Source organism: Wasmannia auropunctata, unplaced genomic scaffold (genome assembly GCF_000956235.1).
Source record: "Wasmannia auropunctata unplaced genomic scaffold, wasmannia.A_1.0 LD335976.1, whole genome shotgun sequence".
Lineage (NCBI taxonomy): Eukaryota > Metazoa > Arthropoda > Insecta > Hymenoptera > Formicidae > Wasmannia > Wasmannia auropunctata.
The window spans coordinates 1,333,178-1,347,825 of NW_012026914.1; the positions used below are offsets into that span (position 1 = coordinate 1,333,178).

Sequence of the window (14,648 nt, forward strand, 5' to 3'; positions counted from 1 at the left end):
CCAGTAAATTTCTCATCCGACGGCATCGTCGTACTAGATATACTTGCAAGTATCTTCGTTAAGCACGAACGTTTCAATATATAAATAACTTTAACGAGCTTCATTAAAATCAATTAACTAAAAGCTGATGTCTTAAGTTAATTGCGACAAAATTTCCGCCAAGAAATAATGATTATGATTCGCGAGACAATCACGCGACGATTGTGTACTCCACATTTATTTTGCCACAAACGAAGGCTACGTACAAACATTTTCACACGTTGTTTCAGTCGATTGATTTGTATGATCTAATTGATTAATCCCAATGAACAAAGAAAGTTTTGAATTAATATATTATTCATCAGCACACATAATCCTTGATACATGTGTCACGAACTTTGCTCATTACTTCTCATTTTGCAAGAATATAAAATAACAGACAAATAAATTTATTAATTTTAAATTATTAATTTTACAGAATTAATTTATTATGTCATAATCACCGTTATAATAATAATTATTAAATTAGCTGAACAACATTCATACGAAGTTCATATTAAATGTGTAAAGAATAACACCGTAACAACGAATTACGGTGTTTTGCAAATACTCGAATTTGTGATGTTATCAAAGCTACTAACATGACGTAAAAGAATTTTAAATTATACGGAACTGAAATATAGCGCAATCTTTATCACTATTTGTATCTTCATTAGGGTAGGATAACATAAAGAAGATAGACGGTAGGGGGGAGTACAGTATTCGTGTACGTGCTTGTAAATTCTAAAAGTATTAAATTAATGTGTATGCTGTGTGTAAAATTAAAATTAGCCTTAGCGTACGATCAAGCTAGCGTGAAAAATCTATCTCACAGTATAAATATGTTATTTTTTTAAATGAGGCCTACCGTTACGAGAGATAATTTTCGGCTATATACAACTGGATTGAGCTACATTCCAATTCTGTACGGTATTCGGAGTCTTTTTTTTATTCTGGTGGTTCGGCTGCCTTGATAACGTCACGAACTTAAGTGCATCCATAATAATAATTTCGAGCGCTACCCGCGCCATACCGCGAGCTTCGCTCGACATTCCATTACCTTTTTGCTTCTTCTTTCTGACTCGCAGGTTATTATTATTATTATTATTATTATATCCCGTTTACTCTACGATCTGTTTTCTGAACGTCATTTCGCATAGCTTATAATTATCTTAAGATTGTTCGTATTTTTTTTTTTACGCCATGTGCACCGATATTTCTACGTACTTCTTCAGGAAACATTGTTCTCGAGTATTGCAGTTACGACCGCGATACATTACACAAAATTAGAAAGCAAATAGATCTACATTAAACAAGTCAATAATTAACGAACAAGAATTAACAATTTCTATATTTCATAGGAAATGTTGTCGATATTTAAATCTACCATGCTTTATATTCTTTAGATATATTTCAAATATATCTAAAGAATATAAAGCGTTGAAATATACGATTTCTCTCTCAATGAATATTCATATCATATAAATAATTATTGAATGGAATTGATTTAATATATTTATTATCATAAATCTCTTGCTTAAATTTTGCAGAACTCACAATTACTCACTAATTAAGCTCGCTATATTAATGCAGTAAACAGAAAAATGGAGAAACGATGATTCGTTAGTATACAACATAATGTACGAATGAGATAAAGTTCTGGTTATACTGATTATTATATGTATAAAAAATTACATATTTTCTTATTTGCAATTAACGCGAATAAATTTTATGAATTACGATAATCAAAAATAAATCTAAAATATTTTGTTAGCTCTATTTTTTAGTTAAGCACGTGCCGTTGACGTGATACGATGCAATGATAGAAATATATAATACATATAATACATATTACGTAATAAAATACTGTAATTCGTGTCATCTATAATTTTACAGTTAACAGCATATTGCGAAAAAAAGAGACGAATAGAGAACAAATAGAGAAAGAGAGTGAATGTGAAATTGATAATAAGCAGGCAGGTAATCAACAGAAATACACGAGATGCATAATTGGTTACGTAACATCTATCAATGGCGGCCATTTCCATTTTGCGATGCATGTACTCGTGAGAAATATCGCGGGATAGGTTTATCTAACAGATATAACGTCCAGAAACTGTTCCTTCGGGAAAGCCGTAATTTCACGACTGTTATTAATAAGCGATAATGCCCCGGCGATCACTTCGATTATCGTACAGTAACCGTGCCGTATAATACGCTGTTTACGCTCCCCGTCGCGGACGTTTCTCGCTTGCGCGCAAATATGTTCGTTCGGCGCATACTTAGCCATGTTAGTCAGCGGGAGAGTCGCGTAGACTGTCGCCTTTGCGTCGTGCCTGCGCCATTCCGTGCACGGACTGACCCTAAGGACGTCTCGCAGTCGCGAGTCCTCGCACACACATGCAGCAGAATCCGTGAATACACGCGCGCGCGTCACGAACGGGCACGGCCATCTTAGCGCGCGCGTTCACACGCGCGCAGCCTCCGATGCGCCGCGCCGCCGTCGAGTTAGAATGATGGTCCCTATGATTTTTCGATTGGCGATAGCACCCATCTCTGCTACCGGACCGAAGGAGAAAGGGAGCCTCGGCCATTCGTGCGAGCTTAAATCCCAATTCATTGGGCCTGACGCTTATACCGACATCGATATTCGATATTGCGGCAAGTGCTTTCGGATCGTCGGCGCGCTCCTACGTCGATTCTTCGATATCGCGAATGAAAATCTCTTATCGGATCGTCATGGATATGCAACGTTGCCGATACATCGCGTCAATCTTAGCGCGAACGTTTCCTCGATCATACATGTATAAGTTGCGGCAGTAATCAGAGATTATATCGAGAAAGTATTCTGTGCTGTAATAAATTTCGAGATATCAGAGAAACGTCATATTTACATGTAAATGGAATTACATATCAATTTAGAGCAATCAAACGTTTCCTTTTAACGTATTATACATTTTTTTTGTAATTATACTCAGTGTGTCAATTACTGTGTTTACTGTGTTTACGCGCACTTATATATCTATATTTATAAATAGAAATCAAGACGCATTTAAATATCGTTTCCCGATCGGCGGATCACTCTCACAAGAATATCACGAGCAGACACGCACACGTGCATGAATATTCAGAGTTTTCTGACTTCCACGATTAGCGATTAGAAGAAGGGAACCGTCGGTGCAACTCAAATCAAAACACACAGACGGGTTGGGGGCACTGTGGGCATCGTGGAGGCAAATACTTTTTGGTCAGCAGCGGCAATTTCGCCAAAATCGTTTCGGAGTCCTTTACGGATGAACGGTAAAGAGAATACGGGACAGTCAGAGAGAAGAGCAAGAGAGAGAAAAAAAGGAGAGAGATGAGGGGAGAGAGAGAAAGAGAGAGACAGAGGAAAAGAGGGAGAGATTCGACAATTCAGGATCCGGCAAAATTAGGTGGGCGTATTCCGCCGTTGGTAGAAAAAAAGACGCGCCGCGTTTCTCTCGATTCATTACCTCACGTTGCCAAGTATTTTTTTTTGTGATCTTCAATCTGAGAAGAACGTTAAGCGGACGTTGTAAAATGAATTTATTTACTTGTTGATTGTGATCCGCATATCGGGCAACACATATAGCTACAGAAATTACGTAACTCTGAAATTAGATGGATCGCTAGATATCAGCGACCACATTTATTTTTGTTCTGTCGGGCGTTTAAAGCTGTCTATTTCCACTTTAATTATTTTAATCTGTTTGATTATACAACTAACAATTAACAATAATTTCCGAGTTTTTTCGTGTTATAAAAGTATCAAAATAATGATATGCTAATTATAGAAAAATATTATAATATTTTATATTAATTTATTTCAACATGTTACACGGAATGTAAGTATTGTATTCAATCCCAAATACGATTTAGAAACGTAAGGATTCACGATAACAATGACTCTACCGTATCATAACGTACAATATAATTATACCACAGATAATGTTTATATGAGATATCATCGCCCCTATGTTACTTTCTCGGTAAAGCATCAAGTGAATACGGTGGAAAACATATTACGATATGGATCTTAAGAGACTATACACTTTATTAATAGTTTTTTCACATGCGATCCGCGGCATTAACTTTTTTTTTTCCTTCTTCTTTCTCCGTGCTGTTTCAATTAATCGGATGAGCGACCGCGAATCGAGGTAACGGATGCTAAAATGTAAAATGTTAAATAAGCGGAAAATTCAGCGAGAGATGCACGCGTTATATGGGTGGGAAAAATGTATATCGGCGCGATCGCCAAACGTAATCTCATTTCGTGAGCGCGCGTGACTGTAGCGTGCCGAGAGCCACGGTATAAATCAGTTGTGTCTATCTGCTTAACAATAAATACATATTACATTAAGCGAACAATGGAAACGGTCTTTTCGCGTGCTCGGCGTTGTTCCCGTTATGCAGATTCCGCCACATAACTTAGCATTTGCTTAAGCGGTGAGATCGCCATTACGAACCGATAACACTTAAAGTACATGCGACTCTCGGAATTCGTGTGCTCGATGTTTCGACAGTGAATTTATTTTATCAGCGCATTATATTCAGTCGATTACAAAAATTGTACATAATTTCTCATAATTGCCGTCGGGTTGCTCTAGCATTTAGCCGTCATGCCCCGAATCGTTCATCATGGCGAAGTCTTACAACACTTTACGTCGTATCTCTTTCATAGATATATCTTGTAAATATCAGAATTAATCTCTGTGCGATGTATTGATAACTTCGCGGCTGTGTGGATCGAACGTATATATATGTACACGTAAATATTAATATCACTATATATATATGAATGCCACATCTGAGGCATCCGCCGATATTGAGGCCGACATCGAGATCGGTGACGGCCTCTGTGTGCGCCGGGATTCTACTTATGTAACTTATAATTTGGAGATTTACGTGCGACGGAGTCCCGAATACCTCAATAAATCTCTTCTAACAACGCGTTTTACGAGGTTATTCGCATTTACGATCGTGTTAACTTTCGCATTTGTAATTTCTCGCGTTGATCCTTATCGCGGCTGGCATTTCGGCAATGACGGGTAATTTGCGACCCCGCCGGACTTGCGCGATTACACCGACGTGTGAACGGATTGATGATCCCGGTCACTTTTGTCACTCGCGCGCAAGTGCCGTAAATAATATCGCTTCAACCGTCGAGCGTTTAACTAGCTGTACCCTTTGTCTTTTTTTTTCTACAACTGCAATTCAACGGGTGTTCGAGTCGCAGAATAGGCTTCTTACGTGATTATAACCCGACGTATAAAGTGTTATAAATCGTTTGAAGATACCCGCATGCTGATCCTCGATGACACACTTAGACGACGTAAATTGGAAGAACGTTTGATGCTAGCTTTTGTCTCGTATGTCCATGCAATTATAATTACAATGTACGCACAATAGACATGTCTGTTCTCTTCAGGTTACCCGTATATTCGGAATTGTGTTATTAGCATCATTAAACATTCAGAAATATGTGTATTACTAGCGTAAATTAAATGTGACTATACAATCATGACAAATATATATATATGTAAATGCAGATAGAAGTGCTCCGACAGCAAACATTTCTGATATTCGTTGATTATAGGATACAACTAAAGAAACAATTTCCCTCACATAATTAAAAGTATATCGATTCGTAAATTTCGCACAAGTATTATTATTAATTAATATATTATTTATTATTGTTGATAAATTGTGTAGCATCGTGGCAAAACAATCTACACTAAAAATATTGTACTGTATGTAGCTTTCCGGATCTGCAGCCAATATAGTAATGAAATTTCTTCAAAAGGGAAATTTCTTCATGGAAACAATCGGCCTCCGTACAATTTCTTTTACGGCGCGGTAAGTGCAATTAGGAGCAATATAACAATAGCAGTTGCTTATGATACCTGTTGTGCAAACACTTACCTGTCATTACCCGTCTTCTCTCAAGCGCCATTACCGGCCTTTCGTAGGCCTTTAGCCTGTAATTTTCTAGTGCGATTTACTCTTACTTATAAAGTATATTTTATTTAGCAAAAAAAAATACATTTTATATATCTCGCTATAAAAAATTTAGCAAAAAATAACATTTTATATATCTCACTATAAAACTAAAATTTTTAAATAAATCTTCGATCACACAGTAAATCTTTGTTCCTGTATTATTTTTACCAACCGTAATATTACGCGTGTTCTTGATTTTTATAGAATAAATAGGCAATCAGTAGCCCGTGCGTAGTCAACATTATAAAAATTAAAATATTATTGGATCGTTTCGTCGTCATACCAGGAATATATCGCCATTCGAACGTCAGCGGAACGACGTTATAACTGTTACTCGCAACTGGAGTACCAATTGCTTGACTCAGAACTGCGGAGAATGCACAATTTCGCATGCAAACGTAATAAACCGTGTTCGTCGCCCGGGTAACCAGCAAACCGCATTCCCATTCCAGAAACGTGCGACTTTACTAACGCTACCGCGCTCAGCATCGTAAAGAATAGTTAGCAATTAACGTTCGAATCTGTGTGAAGCTAAATGGAAATTTCGTGCTTCAGGCTTTGTTTCACTTATACATTATGAGAAGTTTTCCAATTTCTCCATTTAGTTCAAGAAAAATGAATATAACCATTACGAAAAATAATTTAGATCAATAAAATAGAATTTGCTACTATATTTGCACAATATATGTATATAAATAAGCTAGATAAGCTTCATTATTCGTATGACAGACTGAGAGATTTTTTAATCACAAATACCAGCAAAGCATAATCAAGAACTGTAATAACATTTTATAATTATTCTATAAATATTTAAATCAAATAATGCCTAGATCGATGCCTAGACTTTTTCACATTAGTGACGCTTTGAAAAATCGGATTATATATTTTCATGAATTTCTGCATCAAACGATATTAAGCGAAATTACATCATAGAGATTATACGAGTATTGAACTGGTGAATTCGTTGCACGCCTGCGTAGGGCATATTCACCGGATCGAGTCTCGCGATTTCAAGTGGAAGCGTCATAAAGCGTGTTCGACGTCTAAGGATTGGTTAACCGCATTCCCATTCTAGAAACGTGTGCGCCAGTCGAGCGTCGCGACGGCTGGAATCGTAAATAACATTTCAGCAATTAGCACACGCGACCGGGAGGGCGTTCCAGCCTAGGGAGCGGCTATATCCCTCGAATCGTGGCTCGAATATGGGATTCTCATAATAATAAGGATTACACCGGGATCCTCGAGGTGCCTCACCCCTCGTATAGCTTAGACCCCCCTGGTTATCTTTGTCGAGACACTTAACTCAATCGCTCAGGAAGGCTCGGGTGCGAAAAAAGTACGAAGGGTCGTGCAATTCGCTGGACCGCGCGTTCGGGAAAAAAATCCCCCGCAGAAATTAACTTTGACGCGTATAACCACGATGAATCTGGCTGCTCCAATCAGCGAGATGGGGGGAGAACAAAATTTAGAAGCTTATTACTGAAAAAGCATAGTTATGAAGTGCGTATATTCGACCGAGACGAGGCGATTAAACGCCTTATGAGACATGGCTTAACCATCCTTGCCGGGACATTTATTCCGTCCATTTGCCACGCGATGATGGAGGTAAACGATGAGTAGGAGTGGAAGTATTCAAGGTGAAAATTCAACGGACGAATTAGCCGTAATACATATACACACAGCGCTTTGTTGAATATGGATTATTGCAGGAGTGTGTCCTTGCTAATATAAGCATAAATCAAGTGGTTCCATCAAAAAGAATAATTTGATTACCTTCTAGAATCAAGCAGCAAATCATTTTCATTTGCATATTGTTATGTAGTAATTTGTAAATGTCTTGCCTTATATCATTGAATCTATCTACATGTAAAATGCGTGACATTACAAAAATATTTTCTATATAATGTATTAAATACCAAGATTAATTTGATTCTTATTTTTGTAAATCTTATTTTCACAAAATTCCTATTTAAATAATCGCAGTTGAATAATGATATGAAAGAAATTTTTCTATTTTCATAGTAAATACGCTCAGGAAGTGGTTGTCTTTTCTGAAGAATGTCGATAATTAAATAAGAAGCGCTATAGGTACATTTATTAGATGCAATTTGACGATTTTAAAAATAACAGTGACATCATTTATTTTTCAAAATCTCATTTCTATGTATGAAATACAGTATGCGTTACATTCGGCTGAAAAGTTCCTCTATCATCAAAAGACGCATCCTTCAGTTATTGCTTACTAAAATAGCAGCATACGTCGTAAAATGACGTCATCTAATGAACCACGTATTAATACAGCATTTATAGCAGTTCCTCGCTCGTAAAATCTCCAGATCAAACCAATAAATATAGAAACCAGTTTCCGATGTTTCTGCTAGTTTGATAACAATAATCTTAGAAGATTTTATTTAAAAACGTATAAAAATGTTACAAGTGCACGCGTCTCTGAAAATCTTTCACATACAGTTTAATATTGATGAATTTGTTATTAGATAGAATAGAGACACCTCCAGCAAGTTTCAGTTTTATACATGTCGATGAACGATACAGCATGGCGCACCTATGAATTATGAGACTATATTATAATGACTTATCTCAGTTGCAATCTCTTAACTTGTAAATTAGACACGTAACGACGCTACAGATTTCACCCCACAGACGAAACTGAACTTCGTGACAAGAAAGAGGGGGCAAGCGAAGCATAAAGGAAGGATGGAAGCAACGTGAAATCATGAAAGTTTGCAAACTCGTGCGAACGGCCGCTCGAACGCCTAAAAAAGAAGTGAGAGAAAGGGAGGGAAAGAATGAGAGAAACGAGATGTTCCGAGATCGGCCACAGAGTGATAGAGAGAAGAACGGCATTGGAAAAGTGGGGGCGATGCAGAGGGCACGAGGAAAGACACGGTTCCGGAAAAGAGAGGAGGTAAAAGTTTCGCTCGTAAAGCGAATGGAGGCAAAAAAGGAAAATTACATTAAGAAACTCGAGCGTATAGTCGGGTGTGATGGCACTCGGCTGCTGGCATGCAACATGGTGGACTTTCCGAAGAATGGTCTTGTCTTTCTCTTTTTCCCTTGCTCTTTCTCTCTATTCACATTTCTACTTCTAAGTGAGAGACAAATGAAAATTAGTTTCATTGTTACTGCAAATTACTATTGATGTTTATACGTATAATTACGTTCACTTAAGCGATTGTACTATACTTGTAATACTTCAGTGTTAATAAGTGTACATCACTTTTAATTAAAACTATATATATGTATCACTTTTAATCAAAACTCTCCTATTATTTTAAAATATACATATATACACAAGTTGCGTATGATTAAAATTATTAAATGTCTGATATTGCCAGGATAAATATCTCTTCTAAAAACGCGAGGCGGCGTTAATTTATGTTAGAATCTGTTGAACACAGAGAAAATATTTTAAAAGTCTTGTGTCTTTCATGTACAAACAGTGCAACAATAAACAATAGAATTAAGTCTCGGTGACTCGAGTTACAGACAGGAATAGGAAAATGCGACATGTCTTATCTTGCTTACGAGTTATCGTGAGACGGGGGAGTATGCAAATGATATAAGAAAGTGTCGCGAAAGGGAAAAGAGAGAGAGAGAGAGGCCATCTACACGCAAAATCAAGATACGTATCAGACCAACGTAATATGTCACGTAATAGCAGAGAGGAGAAAAAACAAAAAAAAAACGGATGTGGTATGTAATAGACGTTGCACTGGGCGATCCAGACGCGTCTGAAATGCCTGCTGGTCGCAATAATAACAGCATTGTAATAGCCGGACAAAGAGGAAGCGTCGGGAAGAAGCCTCTAACGCTCTTGTGGAGATTCGAGCGCGAGATTAAACAAAGGAACGGGAGTTCCGTAGTAAGGGGCACGAAGGGCGAAGATGACGCTAGCTCACCTCTCGCGTAGTAGTTAGCTTCAAGTACAAGGGAATATACATATAGGCAGTAGAAGAAAGAAGAGACCAAGAAGAAAGGGAAGAGACTGTGTGAAAGAGAGAGAAAGAGAGGAGGGGGGAGAGAGGAAGGAAACGAAAGAGGGAAAGAGACAGAGGATCGTCTGCATATAAAGTGGACGGGAAATGAACCGGGTTACATCGAGTCGGTAGGTAAAAGCGTGTGTCGGGGTGCCTCTCTCTGTGAAGTTTGCCCGCCTTTTTACTTGGCGTACATTTCGTTTACATAGAGTACACGCTCGTGCTCACGCGCGCAAACGCGGATGTATCGCACGGAGAGAAGGGGATGGTAGTCGCGTACGCGTATATATATATATGTATATATATATATATAATATATACATATATATATATATATACACATGTATATAGAAGCGGGTGGGAGCGAGTAGAAGGTCGAAGCCTGGTTAAAAGCGCGCAGGATGCTCGCAATGGCCAGCCATTTTCAACTTTTGCTATCGCGTAGCCGAGAATGGAAAATGGAGAATCTCGTCGGCGAAATATACGCCTGAACAGAGCTCATTTAGTTCGAAAGTTTCTCGAGGATCTCTACGAATCTCTCTCTCTCTCTCTTTCGTTTAGTGATCTCTCCTGTCTCTTTTTCGCTCGCCATCCTCGTTACTTCTATCAAGATCTCGGATAGCGGGACGGACGACATCGAACACGTCGGTGCGTAGTCTCAGCTGACAGATAAACGCCAGGATATGCCCGATACGCCTTCCCGAAACAATCCCCAAGATATCCCTCCGCATGATCTCGGAGGGCATAACGTAAACGTAATTATCCCTTTGTTTCCGAGCGGGCGTTAGATGTTTTAATTTGCAAGTGAAATGACACGCGGAAGCGGCTCGCCCGCCGCGGAGTTCAATTAGAGAGATTCGAGACACGGATGTTTCACATTCCTCTACAGCACACGCAGTGCAGTTTTCCCGATGGAACTTACCAGCGGCACGTTTCGCGCACGGTTCCGCAAATGGGAAACTTTTGTTCGCAGCTGTGACCAAACGCTCTTCCGATCGCTTAGGTGCCAGATATATCGAGTATCTTTTTTCTTTTAAATGACTTTTATACGGCGGGTTTCCAGACAAATTGATATACGACGCCATTCTAAATTTGCGTTAAAGCATAAAAATAACTATTCATCGCAGACCCGAAATAAATTGTGGGTGAACGTTGAGTAAAGTATCCGGTTTCCGCTAATGAAGGCTGAGATAATTAATTCGCGAGCGTATACATCTCCAATTGGTCCACATTGGCACGGCCGAATTCCGATCAGTAAAAGTCAAAAATATAGTCCCGCTAATGACAAGCAAATAGAATACACGGAGCTGGAATGTCGTGAGGCACAGTTTAACGATCGTCAAAAGTCAGGGAGCCCAGTCATAAATTCTTCTATGACATTTACAGTCGGACACCTCGCGACGGAAATTCTCGCTAGACGAGAATCCGAGACGTGCGATGATCGTTAATCTGATCGACCGCGACGACTACGAATTGGACTTTAACGTGATTTAACTCCTGCCGGAATAGGCATTTGTTTTATAATAATTTATGCCGCGTAGAGAGAGAATCCGCGACGCGTCGTCTTGGAGAGACGCCGCTGATAATCTCGAATCTGAGGCTCTTTGGCCCGTTTCCAAATTGTAGCAGAATTTTCCAGTAAATTAAACTCAATTCGCCATGATTCTCGTGAAGTTTTAATTAATGCCAAAGTTTCCTATCTTTAAGCCGACCTATCTCAACAATTTCAAATCTTTAATAGAATTCCATCAAGAGACGCGATTAATAAACGCGTGCTACATGTGTATGTAAGGTTTTAAAAGTTATACTACAAAATAAATCGTATCAACGGATGTTTGTAATCCATAAAATATATAACAGCTGTATTGTTGCTAAATAAATTTTCCCGCAAATAAAATAGCTTCCAATCGATACTTGTATTAACAGGCTAAATTGGGTAATCACAAATTTCGAAGATTTTACACAACTAGCTTCTTTCGAAATTTAGTCGTATTTGCGAACTATTTCCGGAACGATATCGAGTTCCATCCATGTTTGATCCCGCTCGGCGAAATCTTCTCGGCGACTGAACGCGAATAGAGATGCAGTACAAACTGCAGCAACGACAATTCGCGGGAGATGGGGCAAAGTGACCGTAAAAATTCCCATGACATTGGTGATAACGGAGGTACTCTTAGCGATGCGAATCCGTTCGTGACAAAATTGAATCAGTAAGAATCCATAAAACTTTCGCGACGCGCGCAATTGTGAAAATCCTATGTCTAACAGTGAAATGCATCTGCAGATTCTTACGCGGTCTTTTTTTTTTCTAACTTAGCCATGTAGCACACAAAATCTCATCGCATTAGACTTCGAAAGTTTTTTAAATTACATATTTCTTGAGTAATTATGCAAGCACAAGATTACAATCAAAAATTATATAAACATTTATTATATTAAATTTAAATCTTTAAAATCAATGAAAGGCATAATTCTTCTAATTCAAAATATTTGGAGCTTGTTAGCACTTCGTTTCTCGATGGACATTCATACAGCAGTCGCTATTATCTCATCGATCTTAATTGAAAGTCATTATTAGAATGATACACGAACGACCGTGACAACGTGATCGTTCGTCGTCGAATTTCCAGTTGCAGAACAATACATGCGCTGGCGTGTATCTCTTTACTATGAGATTGCCATGAACCCATTCAGCGTTTATCCAATCTCACTGGTCGTGCATTCCGAGCCATTTTTAGATTTAACCTACCCAAATATGCAAATCGTCGAGAAGCGTAGTCGAGCTACTTCGAAGATTTCTTGGAGGAGAATGGACAATTCAGTTGGCTCATACTGGAAGAGGAATATAATCTTCGCCTATGGGTGGATTGTGGGAAACCAAAATGAACGAGCAAAAAGAACATCAGGAATCCGGTCGGGCGTGTATGCGCATGTATGTACGTGCGTAGTGATCCTCTATCGGCGCCGATCAATATCTGCAGATATTACGAGAAGAACGAGCAAAGTGAGAAATAGCGATCGAATAAATTAAAATTGGATTCTCTCTTCACACTCACAAGGATTGTATATATGTGTGTGTGTGTGTATTATACATATAACATACTTTATATTTTTGCATCGTACCTTTGCAAAAGCATAGCAAACTTTTATTCTTAATATTTTAGGAATTTTACGATTATGTTATTATTAATTAGTGTTAATATTGTTCAAAATGTATCTGAGAAACCATCAAAAATTTTAATTTTGACAAATGGAATAAAATCGTTCGAATATTCCACAAGTACGCTTACGCCTAAGCATTTACGTTACATGTATAATATACGCTTTCGGCTCGTGTTTCGATAGTAATTCAATTTCAACGAGAATTCGAATTTTAACAAGCAAAATAGAGTTCACAACAAATTGTCACTCCGTAGAGATAAGCCGTGCCGTTTCAGAATCTCTCACAAATTTGCTATAAACGCTCGTAGCGTGCGTCCCGAAAAAAAGATCGACGTCACTTCAGAAAATACGCATTACGGTGCCTAATAATCGCGCGCCAGTTGAGAGCATGATGGCGGCACAAGGCGGGGCTCTTCGTGAATATTTCTGTCTGCGTAGGTAACTTAAGAGCAGGGGAGAAAGACAGGCGCAGAAGAGAAGAGAACCAAGTGAGAGCGCCAAGAGAAGGGAAGAGGCGAAGCGGACAGGAGGGAAACGAGAGGTCGACTGTAATCGTTCCTCGATTCAACCAGAAAGGGAATCCGACGTTCCAATTCCAGTCGTTCTCCTTCCTGTTTTAATTAAAATCAGAAGTTGACGACCGGCCGCCGCGCGTCCCAACTTTTTAACAAAAACGTAAAACGTCGTATCTTAATGCGCCGGAATTGTTTTCGTTGTCATTATCGCGAGTACAACGGCGATGATTTCATTCGATATATTTCGTAAAGTCCGAACGCAAGTCCTGCTCCAAGTTCGTGTAACGCCGCTATTTATCGTATTTAACTCTGCCTATTTCAGGACACGGATAACGGCCACGAATAGGAAACGATGAACTCGAGTACCATCATCTGACAAACATAGAATTTACCAAAGAATATATTAATTTTAAAATGACTTGTGCAATATCCTAGTTAATAAATAATAAAGAAATTAATTTAGAAAAGTGTCGATGCAAAATAGGTGTACACAATATATTATTAAAATTGTTAAAAACTGATTAAATAAAATTCGGTTGATAATAATTTGTTCAAAAAATTACGCAAACCCAATTTTATAATTTATACAATTCCATAGAAATAGCCAATTAATTATATTGATATTATATAATAGCCAATTAGCAAAAAAGAAACTAAGCGATAAATTAGGAAGTCTGACAGGAAGTCGTTTGAGAAATATTAATAGCTGTTTCGATAGTGCTGAATAAAATAGGAAAAGGCCTGTATTCTTCAATAATTTACTTCTGGATTTTCCGTTCCGTCTAATTAATTAACAAATAAAAGTCGATATTAATATAGACCGGTTCCATCCACAGTTGCATCACACGTATTTAATAAGCTCTGAAGTATTTGAAGTATTTTAAAAATTCTATCATTGCAACCGTAAGTTGCATTCCGCTCATATTTCATTCAC

The 14,648-nt window shown here is 38.3% G+C and overlaps 1 protein-coding gene across 4 annotated transcripts in view; it reads right to left on the reverse strand.

Moving 5' to 3' along the window:
• Positions 1–14,648, reverse strand: part of LOC105454750 — a 255,227-nt gene that overhangs the window by 120,716 nt on the left and 119,863 nt on the right. The window contains exon 6 of one of the 4 annotated variants that reach the window (XR_975045.1): positions 3,217–4,206. The exons of the other annotated variants lie outside the window; for them this stretch is intronic. The gene's annotated coding sequence lies outside the window, so the exon portion shown is untranslated. Of the gene's footprint in view, positions 1–3,216; positions 4,207–14,648 lie in introns of those variants that run through there. 4 annotated transcript variants of the gene reach the window in all.